The sequence below is a fragment of the Engystomops pustulosus genome, chromosome 8, assembly GCF_040894005.1.
Source record: "Engystomops pustulosus chromosome 8, aEngPut4.maternal, whole genome shotgun sequence".
Lineage (NCBI taxonomy): Eukaryota > Metazoa > Chordata > Amphibia > Anura > Leptodactylidae > Engystomops > Engystomops pustulosus.
In genome coordinates, this window is record NC_092418.1 from 118,727,777 (window position 1) to 118,740,717 (window position 12,941).

The 12,941-nt window shown below is 42.2% G+C and overlaps 1 protein-coding gene across 3 annotated transcripts in view; it reads left to right on the forward strand.

Moving 5' to 3' along the window:
• Window positions 1-456: 456 nt before the first annotated feature.
• TMBIM1 (transmembrane BAX inhibitor motif containing 1) overlaps window positions 457-12,941 on the forward strand; it is a 36,876-nt gene continuing 24,391 nt past the window's right edge. The window contains exon 1 of one of the 3 annotated variants that reach the window (XM_072122412.1): window positions 457-590. The gene's annotated coding sequence lies outside the window, so the exon portion shown is untranslated. Of the gene's footprint in view, window positions 591-1,123; window positions 1,145-1,190; window positions 1,212-12,941 lie in introns of those variants that run through there. The other 2 variants (XM_072122414.1, XM_072122413.1) reach the window with 2 other exon arrangements.

A 12,941-nucleotide genomic window follows, 5' to 3' on the forward strand; every position in this document is an offset into this window, starting at 1 on the left:
AATTAATATAACACTGGCTGTGAGGAGGTAGGGGGCCTATATTTGGGAGCCCCTTCTACAGCAAAGCGAAGACCTGGATCCTTGCATTCCTTACACAACGCTTTTGAGTCAGGCAGCGCCATTTAACACTTAGGGCGCGTTCACACGTTGCGCTTTGGTCGCGTTTTCATTGCGTTTTAAAACGCATTACAACAGCTGAGGTGATTTACATTACTGTTAACGTTGCACCACAAGCGTGATGTTAACGCATGCGTTAACATTGAGTTGACAAACATAAACAGTAATGTATAATGCAAATCACCTTAGAGTTATAGCCATGGATGTGCTACTAGGGGATTACTAGGTAGCAGAAGAGGAGGTGATTTCCTTGTCCCATTCTGGAAAACTTGTGTTTTGTAGCGCAGGATGTAAGGGGTTAAGGCCATGCCTTGCAATCCACCGCCTGGCCTGGCAGGGGGCGCTGCTGTCACACCTCCAGGATCTGGCACTTGTAGTTGGGGAGGGAGTGTTGAGAAAAGTCTGTTCCATCCACACCCAACACCACAGCCCTGACTTACAGACGGGTCTGACCACAAGTCATCAGGCAGGAGGTAGGTTAAGGGTGCTTGGGTGCTTGGGTGGGGGGCTATTGGGGGATGGGGGCTGAGTAGCAGCTCCAGATGTCACATGGGATCTGTGTATAGTGTGGCAGGTGGGCCGGGGAGGGGGTCTGCGCTGGAAGCTCTGGGCGTGCTCATGATTATTAGATTGTAAGCTCTGTGGTCGAGGATCTGTCTATTGTCTTCCTTTTCTTGTATCAGTTTGTTGTGTGTGTGATAATAATAATGAGGGGGAGCCAGGACTCTGACTGGCGGAGCCCCCCGACCCTCGTGTTCACGTATGGTTTCCATACACTTGTCTGTTTCTTTCAATTATACACATAGGACTTAAAGGGCAGGTTCATATTTAGCAACCCGATGGCTAAAGGGTTAAAAGATTCTCCAGGGCTTTTATTCCGGCCGCCCCCTGGGCCCCAGCTCCCTGTTTACATCACTGCGTCCTCAGGACACCTACATCATCGTGTATACACAAGACCCGTCTGTACACGGATACGGACACGTAAACAGACGCAGCCGCGGCCCCTGGGATCCACACGATCGCTGAGGTGATAGGAATGAACTTCCCCTTTAAGAGGTGGGAGGAAGCCAGATGTGCGGTGTTGGGGTATTAAGGCGAGTGACCAATGAGTTGTATCTATTTCAGTATCAGAAGTTTCTCTGTTTCATTCTCTTCTCCTTCTGTAAACAAACAGATCCCTGAGCAGCAGCGACGCACAGATGTAGCAGAGCCGAACGCTGAGCGTAATAATAATCCATCTGTGTCATGGATCCACATTGTAGAATGTAATGGTGGATAATATATCCTTACAGGTGGAAACCGTCAGCAAGCGGCTCCTACTGGAGCATTTTCATTTATTGAGCTCGGGATTTCTTGTCTCACTGAATTGAGTTTTTACATCTTTGTGTCTGACTGCCGGCCGCGTTATGGCGATTTATATTAACTCAATTATTAGAAACAGTCAGCAAGCGACTCTTGCAGGATCATATTCTTAAAGGAATCTACCATGAAAATCCATCCTGAGAAACCAGAGATAGTTCCAGAGATAGATCCGGCACCGGGACTGTGGGATCTGCTTATATTTATTATTCATGGCCTCATCCCTTCTAAAATCCACTTTTACAATTATGCTAATGAACCTGAAGGGCTCTGGGGGCATTACAAGAGCCCCTTTTTGTTGTAATTACCCTTCTCCCACTTATCCCTCTCTCTGCCTGATGTAATATCACACACTAGGAGGGGGGGGGGGAGTGCTCCTGCACAGTGTAACAGCCTATGAAGCTGGAACACAGAGGGACTCTGGTAACACCCCCACAGCCCCCCTAACTCATTAGTATAATTTTAAACATTGACTTTTTTAAAGGAATAACACATCTAAGAAGATCCCACAGTCCCGGTGTGTGTATCTATGAGTGATGTCCCGGGTTATCAGGATGGATTGTGATGGGAGATTTCCTGTTGTCGGGCCGCGTTTTTCCTGTGTTTTTAAATGCAGCTTTGTTTCGGAATGAGCATTACATGTTATGCATTACCTACATGTGAACATGGCCCTGTTTTAAACGCATCCCAAAAACGCACTCACCTGAGGTTCATGTGTTTTTGGGGTGCATTCATATGTGGCCTTAAGGGTGGTGTCACATGTGGCGTATTGAACCTGTTTTTAGTCATGCGTTTTTGTCCGTTATTTGAGATAATGGGGAAAAGCGTATGTGTTTTCAAAAAACGTATGCGTTTTTAAAGCGCATGCGTTTAATGGACTGAAAACGCATGACTAAAAACGGGTTCAAAACGCCACGTGTGACCCCACCCTAATGCAGGCGTTTTCAAGCGCCTCTTCTCAGCTGTTGTGATGAGTTTTGCCTGATTACGTAGCGTTAACAAACATATATAATATATATATAACACAGCACCAAAAAACGTGTGTATTACATTGTTTACACACCTGCGTTCTGTAAACGCAATATTGACAGTTCTGCAATTGGGCAAATTCCTTTTTTTTTCAGCTTTTGTGAGTTGATTGAATACACATGTGTTCACGCCACGTGTGAACGCAACCTTGGGGTGATGCCACACGTGGCGTTTTTGGTCCGTTTTTTAAGCATGCGTTTTTTTTGTCCGTTTTTCCCAATTATCTTAATAGATAAACAGGATGTAAGCAGCCAAATGGTCAAAAAACGGATGCGATTTTAAACGGACCAAAAACGCCATGTGTGGTATCACCCTTACAGGATTTCTTGTCTCACTGAATTGCATTTCTCTAAGTTAATGAGCCCAACCACAAGGCGTATCCGGACATCGCAACTTAGAAACCGCCAGCAAGCGTCTCCGGCCGGACCCTGTTTCTGCATTTTATTCCTATGTGTAAATTTGGGTCAGGATTGTGTCTGGACTGCGTTATTCTGCGTTTCCGGATCCACCTACAGCCCATAATATGGCGATGTTACTTGGAAACAGTCAGCAAGCAGCTGCTGGTGGATCCTAGTCACAAGTCTAGCTGTGGCCGCTCTGAGCTCAGGACGTCTTGTCTCCGTATCACAGGAACATCTTAGTCCAGTAATTAACGCCTGATGTTCGTTTATACTCGTTAATGAGTCCGGCCACAGGTTGTATTATGGCGGTAATTCTATATAGTACCGCCATATAGATGCAGAACATTACTAGATCCACCGCTGACACAATTGTATCCCCCCATATTACACAAAGCCGCGTTATCTGATAGACGCATCCGAAAATTGCTGAAAATGTCCCAATAACTCAGGATCTAAAGTGAAAACCGGTTTCTTTAAGTTTACTGAATGTGATGGGAAAAAATGGCGTCACGTGTGACAGGTGACCTCGCCGTCATGGAGATGAGTTACATAGAAGACAAATCCCCGTGTCACTTCTATAACATATTTACTATATGGAACAAGACGAGACTCATATCATAGTGTGAGGTCAGACACCGAACCCCATTATTACTAACAGTTACATAATACACAATGACAGAAGCAATAATGTGTTTAGTATTGAAATACCTGCAGGTCATGGGGTGTATATAGGAACTGGGGGTTCACATATACAGTCACTTCCTAGCAACATAGCCCCCTACTTGTATATAGGGACAGTATTATAGTAGTTATATTCTTGTACATAGGGGGCAGTATTATAGTAGTTATATTCTTGTACATAGAGGGCAGTATTATAGTAGTTATATTCTTGTACATAGGGGGCAGTATTATAGTAGTTATATTCCTGTACATAGGGGGCAGTATTATAGTAGTTATATTCCTGTACATAGGGGGCAGTATTATAGTAGTTATATTCCTGTACATAGGGGGCTGTATTATAGTAGTTATATTCCTGTACATATCGGGGCAGTATTATAGTAGTTATATTCCTGTACATATCGGGGCAGTATTATAGTAGTTATATTCCTGTACATATCGGGGCAGTATTATAGTAGTTATATTCCTGTACATATCGGGGCAGTATTATAGTAGTTATATTCCTGTACATATCGGGGCAGTATTATAGTAGTTATATTCCTGTACATAGGAGCAGTATTATAGTAGTTATATTCCTGTACATAGGGGGCAGTATTATAGTAGTTATATTCCTGTACATAGGGGGCAGTATTATAGTAGTTATATTCTTGTACATAGGGGGCAGTATTATAGTAGTTATATTCCTGTACATAGGGAGCAGTATTATAGTAGTTATATTCTTGTACATAGGGGCAGTATTATAGTAGTTATATTCCTGTACATAGGGGGCAGTATTATAGTAGTTATATTCCTGTACATAGGGAGCAGTATTATAGTAGTTATATTCTTGTACATAGGGGCAGTATTATAGTAGTTATATTCCTGTACATAGGGGGCAGTATTATAGTAGTTATATTCCTGTACATAGGGGGCAGTATTATACTATTTATATTCCTGTACATAGGGGGTAGTATTATAGTAGTTATATTCTTGTACATAGGAGGCAGTATTATAGTAGTTATATTCTTGTACATAGGGGGCAGGATTATAGTAGTTATATTCCTGTACATAGGGGGCTGTATTATAGTAGTTATATCCCTGTACATAGGGGGCAGTATTATAGTAGTTATATTCCTGTACATAGGGGGCAGTATTATAGTAGTTATATTCCTGTACATAGGGGGCTGTATTATAGTAGTTATATCCCTGTACATAGGGGGCAGTATTATAGTAGTTATATTCCTGTACATAGGGGGCAGGATTATAGTAGTTATATTCCTGTACATAGGGGGCAGTATTATAGTAGTTATATTCCTGTACATAGGGGGCAGTATTATAGTAGTTATATTCTTGTACATAGGGGGGCAGTATTATAGTAGTTATATTCTTGTACATAGGGGGCAGTATTATAGTAGTTATATTCCTATACATAGGGGGCAGTATTATAGTAGTTATATTTCTGTACATAGGGGGCAGTATTATAGTAGTTATATTCCTGTACATAGGGGGCAGTATTATAGTAGTTATATTCCTGTACATAGGGAGCAGTATTATAGTAGTTATATTCTTGTACATAGGGGCAGTATTATAGTAGTTATATTCCTGTACATAGGGGGCAGTATTATAGTAGTTATATTCCTGTACATAGGGGGTAGTATTATAGTAGTTATATTCTTGTACATAGGAGGCAGTATTATAGTAGTTATATTCTTGTACATAGGGGGCAGGATTATAGTAGTTATATTCCTGTACATAGGGGGCTGTATTATAGTAGTTATATCCCTGTACATAGGGGGCAGTATTATAGTAGTTATATTCCTGTACATAGGGGGCAGTATTATAGTAGTTATATTCCTGTACATAGGGGGCTGTATTATAGTAGTTATATCCCTGTACATAGGGGGCAGTATTATAGTAGTTATATTCCTGTACATAGGGGGCAGGATTATAGTAGTTATATTCCTGTACATAGGGGGCAGTATTATAGTAGTTATATTCCTGTACATAGGGGGCAGTATTATAGTAGTTATATTCTTGTACATAGGGGGGCAGTATTATAGTAGTTATATTCCTGTACATAGGGAGCAGTATTATAGTAGTTATATTCTTGTACATAGGGGGCAGTATTATAGTAGTTATATTCCTGTACATAGGGAGCAGTATTATAGTAGTTATATTCTTGTACATAGGGGGCAGTATTATAGTAGTTATATTCCTGTACATAGGGAGCAGTATTATAGTAGTTATATTCTTGTACATAGGGGGCAGTATTATAGTAGTTATATTCCTGTACATAGGGGGCAGTATTATAGTAGTTATATTCCTGTACATAGGGGGGTAGTATTATAGTAGTTATATTCCTGTACATAGGGGGCAGTATTATAGTAGTTATATTCCTGTACATAGGGGACAGTATTATAGTAGTTATATTCCTGTACATAGGGGGCAGTATTATAGTAGTTATATTCCTGTACATAGGGGGCAGTATTATAGTAGTTATATTCTTGTACATAGGGAGCAGTATTATAGTAGTTATATTCCTGTACATAGGGGGCAGTATTATAGTAGTTATATTCCTGTACATAGAGGGCAGTATTATAGTAGTTATATTCCTGTACATAGGGGGCAGTATTATAGTAGTTATATTCCTGTACATAGGGGGCAGTATTATAGTAGTTATATTCCTGTACATAGGGGACAGTATTATAGTAGTTATATTCTTGTACATAGGGGGCAGTATTATAGTAGTTATATTCCTGTACATAGGGGGCAGTATTATAGTAGTTATATTCCTGTACATAGAGGGCAGTATTATAGTAGTTATATTCCTGTACATAGGGGGCAGTATTATAGTAGTTATATTCTTGTACATAGGGGGGCAGTATTATAGTAGTTATGTTCTTGTACATAGGGGGTAGTATTATAGTAGTTATATTCTTGTACATAGGGGGCAGTATTATAGTAGTTATATTCCTGTACATAGGGGGCAGTATTATAGTAGTTATATTCCTGTACATAGGGGGCAGTATTATAGTAGTTATATTCTTGTACATAGGGAGCAGTATTATAGTAGTTATATTCCTGTACATAGGGGGCAGTATTATAGTAGTTATATTCCTGTACATAGGGAGCAGTATTGTAGTAGTTATATTCCTGTACAGAGGGGGCAGTATTATAGTAGATATATTCTTGTACATAGGGGGCAGTATTATAGTAGTTATATTCCTGTACATAGGGAGCAGTATTGTAGTAGTTATATTCCTGTACAGAGGGGGCAGTATTATAGTAGATATATTCTTGTACATAGGGGGCAGTATTATAGTAGGTATATTCCTGTACATAGGGGGCAGTATTATAGTAGCTATATTCCTGTACATAGGGGGCAGTATTATAGTAGCTATATTCCTGTACATAGGGGGCAGTATTATAGTAGTTATATCCCTGTACATAGGGGGCAGTATTATAGTAGTTATATCCCTGTACATAGGGGGCAGTATTATAGTAGTTATATTCCTGTACATAGGGGGCAGTATTATAGTAGTTATATTCTTGTACATAGGGGGCAGTATTATAGTAGTTATATTCCTGTACATAGGGGGCAGTATTATAGTAGTTATATTCCTGTACATAGGGGCAGTATTATAGTAGTTATATTCCTGTACATAGGGACAGTATTATAGTAGTTATATTCTTGTACATAGGGGGCAGTATTATAGTAGTTATATTCCTGTACATAGGGGGCAGTATTATAGTAGTTATATTCCTGTACATAGGGGGCAGTATTATAGTAGTTATATTCCTGTACATAGGGGGCAGTATTATAGTAGTTATATTCTTGTACATAGGGGGCAGTATTATAGTAGTTATATTCCTGTACATAGGGGCAGTATTATAGTAGTTATATTCCTGTACATAGGGGCAGTATTATAGTAGTTATATTCCTGTACATAGGGACAGTATTATAGTAGTTATATTCCTGTACATAGGGGGAGGCAGTATTATAGTAGTTATATTCTTGTACATAGGGGGAGGCAGTATTATAGTAGTTATATTCTTGTACATAGGGGGCAGTATTATAGTAGTTATATTCCTGTACATAGGGGGCAGTATTATAGTAGTTATATTCTTGTACATAGGGGGCAGTATTATAGTAGTTATCCCCGCTCACACTAGGTCACCTGCGTGGGATGCGGAGGATAATGTGCATAAAACACTGTGACATCACTGTGTGTATTATCCCTGTACTGTGACATCGCTGTGTGTATTATCCCTGTACTGTGACATCACTGTGTGTATTATCCCCTGTACTGTGACATCACTGTGTGTATTATCCCTGTACTGTGACATCACTGTGTGTATTATCCCTGTACTGTGACATCACTGTGTGTATTATCCCCTGTACTGTGACATCACTGTGTGTATTATCCCCTGTACTGTGACATCACTGTGTGTATTATCCCCTGTACTGTGACATCACTGTGTGTATTATCCCTGTACTGTGACATCACTGTGTGTATTATCCCTGTACTGTGACATCACTGTGTGTATTATCCCTGTACTGTGACATCGCTGTGTGTATTATCCCTGTACTGTGACATCACTGTGTGTATTATCCCTGTACTGTGACATCACTGTGTGTATTATCCCTGTACTGTGACATCGCTGTGTGTATTATCCCTGTACTGTGACATCACTGTGTATTATCCCTGTACTGTGACATCGCTGTGTGTATTATCCCTGTACTGTGACATTCCTGTGTGTATTATCCCTGTACTGTGACATCACTGTGTGTATTATCCCTGTACTGTGACATCACTGTGTGTATTATCCCTGTACTGTGACATCACTGTGTGTATTATCTCTGTACTGTGACATCGCTGTGTGTATTATCCCTGTACTGTGACATCACTGTGTGTATTATCCCTGTACTGTGACATCACTGTGTGTATTATCCCTGTACTGTGACATCGCTGTGTGTATTATCCCTGTACTGTGACATCACTGTGTATTATCCCTGTACTGTGACATCACTGTGTGTATTATCCCTGTACTGTGACATCACTGTGTGTATTATCCCTGTACTGTGACATCACTGTGTGTATTATCCCTGTACTGTGACATCGCTGTGTGTATTATCCCTGTACTGTGACATCGCTGTGTGTATTATCCCTGTACTGTGACATCGCTGTGTGTATTATCCCTGTACTGTGACATCGCTGTGTGTATTATCCCTGTACTGTGACATCGCTGTGTGTATTATCCCTGTACGGTGACATCATTGTGTGTATTATCCCTGTACGGTGACATCACTGTGTGTATTATCCCTGTACTGTGACATCACTGTGTGTATTATCCCTGTACTGTGACATCACTGTGTGTATTATCCCTGTACTGTGACATCACTGTGTGTATTATCCCTGTACGGTGACATCATTGTGTGTATTATCCCTGTACTGTGACATCATTGTGTGTATTATCCCTGTACTGTGACATCACTGTGTGTATTATCCCTGTACTGTGACATCACTGTGTGTATTATCCCTGTACTGTGACATCATTGTGTGTATTATCTCTGTACTGTGACATCACTGTGTGTATTATCCCTGTACTGTGACATCACTGTGTGTATTATCTCTGTACTGTGACATCACTGTGTGTATTATCCCTGTACTGTGACATCACTGTGTGTATTATCCCTGTACTGTGACATCACTGTGTGTATTATCCCTGTACTGTGACATCATTGTGTGTATTTTCTCTGCACTGTGACATCACTGTGTGTATTATCCCTGTACTGTGACATCACTGTGTGTATTATCCCTGTACTGTGACATCACTGTGTGTATTATCTCTGTACTGTGACATCACTGTGTGTATTATCTCTGTACTGTGACATCACTGTGTGTATTATCCCTGTACTGTGACATCACTGTGTGTATTATCCCTGTACTGTGACATCACTGTGTGTATTATCCCTGTACTGTGACATCACTGTGTGTATTATCTCTGTACTGTGACATCACTGTGTGTATTATCCCTGTACTGTGACATCACTGTGTGTATTATCCCTGTACTGTGACATCACTGTGTGTATTATCCCTGTACTGTGACATCACTGTGTGTATTATCTCTGTACTGTGACATCACTGTGTGTATTATCCCTGTACTGTGACATCATTGTGTGTATTATCTCTGTACTGTGACATCACTGTGTGTATTATCCCTGTACTGTGACATCACTGTGTGTATTATCTCTGTACTGTGACATCACTGTGTGTATTATCCCTGTACTGTGACATCATTGTGTGTATTATCTCTGTACTGTGACATCACTGTGTGTATTATCCCTGTACTGTGACATCACTGTGTGTATTATCTCTGTACTGTGACATCACTGTGTGTATTATCCCTGTACTGTGACATCACTGTGTGTATTATCCCTGTACTGTGACATCACTGTGTGCGTTATCCCTGTACTGTGACATCACTGTGTGTATTATCCCTGTACTGTGACATCACTGTGTGTATTATCCCTGTACTGTGACATCACTGTGTGTATTATCCCTGTACTGTGACATCACTGTGTGTATTATCCCTGTACTGTGACATCACTGTGTGTATTATCCCTGTACTGTGACATCGCTGTGTGTATTACCCCTGTACTGTGACATCACTGTGTGTATTATCCCTGTACTGTGACATCACTGTGTGTATTATCTCTGTACTGTGACATCACTGTGTGTGTTATCCCTGTACTGTGACATCACTGTGTGTATTATCCCTGTACTGTGACATCACTGTGTGTATTATCCCTGTACTGTGACATCACTGTGTGTATTATCCCTGTACTGTGACATCACTGTGTGTATTATCTCTGTACTGTGACATCACTGTGTGTATTATCCCTGTACTGTGACATCACTGTGTGTATTATCCCTGTAATGTGACATCACTGTGTGCATTAATGTGGATTCCCCTTTAAGCAGACGCTGTAGGGATTGCCGGTTGCTGTAGATTCTGTAATTACTTTGTTGCTCTGTATCCAGTTGCTGATACATTTCCTATAACTGAAGGTCTGTGTCTTCTTGTTGAGTCATGTGGGTGCGGTTACTGCGGGGGGGGGGGGGTGCTGCACATATAAACACGTCCAGGACCGGCCCAGCTCTTCCCAGAATCCGTGAATGGAGGGGCGTGTGGCGGGAGGATTCCTCTGTACATTCCTGTGCTGTGCCAGGCGGCGCTCTCCTGGGGGATCAGTGTGCCAGGGGGCCCGGCACGGGGTGGCCGCTCGTACTATCCTCTCCAGTACAGCTGTGGTGTCTTCTAGGTTTCATACAGCGACAATTGGGAATATAAATGTGTAATTCTGACCCTCCGTCTATACTACAAGTGTGCAGAGCATTGTGACAGCTGACCAGACACAGGAAGGGGGGGGGGGGGGGGGGGGACGTACACAGCGCAAAGGTGTAAGGTCACATGCAGACTGTGTAATGTATCGTCCCTGGAGAGATGTGTAATCAGACTTTGTGTATGTTGTTAGTAGCAGCAGGACTGTCAAATATGTATTTATTTTCCAGGATTGTAGGTTTTCCAAGTTCACTGAGGGTGTCCTCACACTGCTGTGCTCTGTGCTCTCTGCAGCCAGTGTTATGTATAATCCCTGGAGAGATGTGTAATCAGACCTCACACTGCTGTGCTCTGTGCTCTCTGCAGCCAGTGTTATGTACTGTCCCTGGAGAGATGTGTAATCAGACCTCACACTGCTGTGCTCTGTGCTCTCTGCAGCCAGTGTTATGTATTGTCCCTGGAGAGATGTGTAATCAGACCTCACACTGCTGTGCTCTGTGCACTCTGCAGCCAGTGTTATGTATTGTCCCAGGAGAGATGTGTAATCAGACCTCACACTGCTGTGCTCTGTGCTCTCTGCAGCCAGTGTTATGTACTGTCCCTGGAGAGATGTGTAATCAGACCTCACACTGCTGTGCTCTGTGCTCTCTGCAGCCAGTGTTATGTATTGTCCCTAGAGAGATATGTAATCAGACCTCACACTGCTGTACTCTGTGCTCTCTGCAGCCAGTGTTACGTATTGTCCCTGAAGAGATGTGTAATCACACCTCACACTGCTGTGCTCTGTGCTCTCTGCAGCCATTGTTATGTACTGTACCTGGAGAGATGTGTAATCAGACCTCACACTGCTGTGCTCTGTGCTCTCTGCAGCCAGTGTTATGTATTGTCCCTGGAGAGATGTGTAATCAGACCTCACACTGCTGTGCTCTGTGTTCTCTGCAGCCAGTGTTATGTATTGTCCCTGGAGAGATGTGTAATCAGACCTCACACTGCTGTGCTCTGTGCTCTCTGCATAAAGCGTTAGGTATTGTCCCTGGAGAGATGTGTAATCAGACCTCACACTGCTGTGCTCTGTGCTCTCTGCAGCCAGTGTTATGTATTGTACCTGGAGAGATGTGTAATCAGCCCTCACACTGCTGTGCTCTGTGCTCTCTGCAGCAAGTGTTATGTACTGTCCCTGGAGAGATGTGTAATCAGACCTCACACTGCTGTGCTCTGTGCTCTCTGCAGCCAGTGTTATGTACTGTCCCTGGAGAGATGTGTAATCAGACCTCACACTGCTGTGCTCTGTGCTCTCTGCAGCCAGTGTTATGTACTGTCCCTGGAGAGATGTGTAATCAGACCTCACACTGCTGTGCTCTGTGCTCTCTGCAGCCAGTGTTAGGTATTGTCCCTGGAGAGATGTGTAATCAGACCTCACACTGCTGTGCTCTGTGCTCTCTTCAGCCAGCGTTATGTATTGTCCCTGGAGAGATGTGTAATCAGACCTGACACTGCTTTGCTCTGTGTTCTCTGCAGCCAGTGCTATGTATTGCCCCTGGAGAGATGTGTAATCAGACCTCACACTGCTGTGCTCTGTGCTCTCTGCAGCCAGTGTTATATATTGTCCCTGGAGAGATGTATAATCAGACCTCACACTGCTGTGCTCTGTGCACTTTGCATCCAGTGTTATGTATTGTCCCTGGAGATAGGGGCGTAATTACAGTGGTAGCAGCCATAGCAGCTGCTATGGGGCCCACAGTGTCAAGGGGGCCCCGTCATCCAAGCTTACAATAAAGAATAAAGGATATGCACCCTTATATATATGCTGTACGTTTGTATATGGCACTGTATGTGTGTATATGTGATGTGTATGTGTGTATATGTGATGTGTATGTGTGTAAGATTGTTTAAATGTGTGTGTATGAAGTGTATGTTTATGTATATAGGTATATAAATAAGTGTGTTTGTATGTGAGTGTAATATGCAAAATTTAAAACGGGAAGGGGGGCCCCATTCAGAAGTCTGCTATGGGGCCCTGTTTATCCTTGT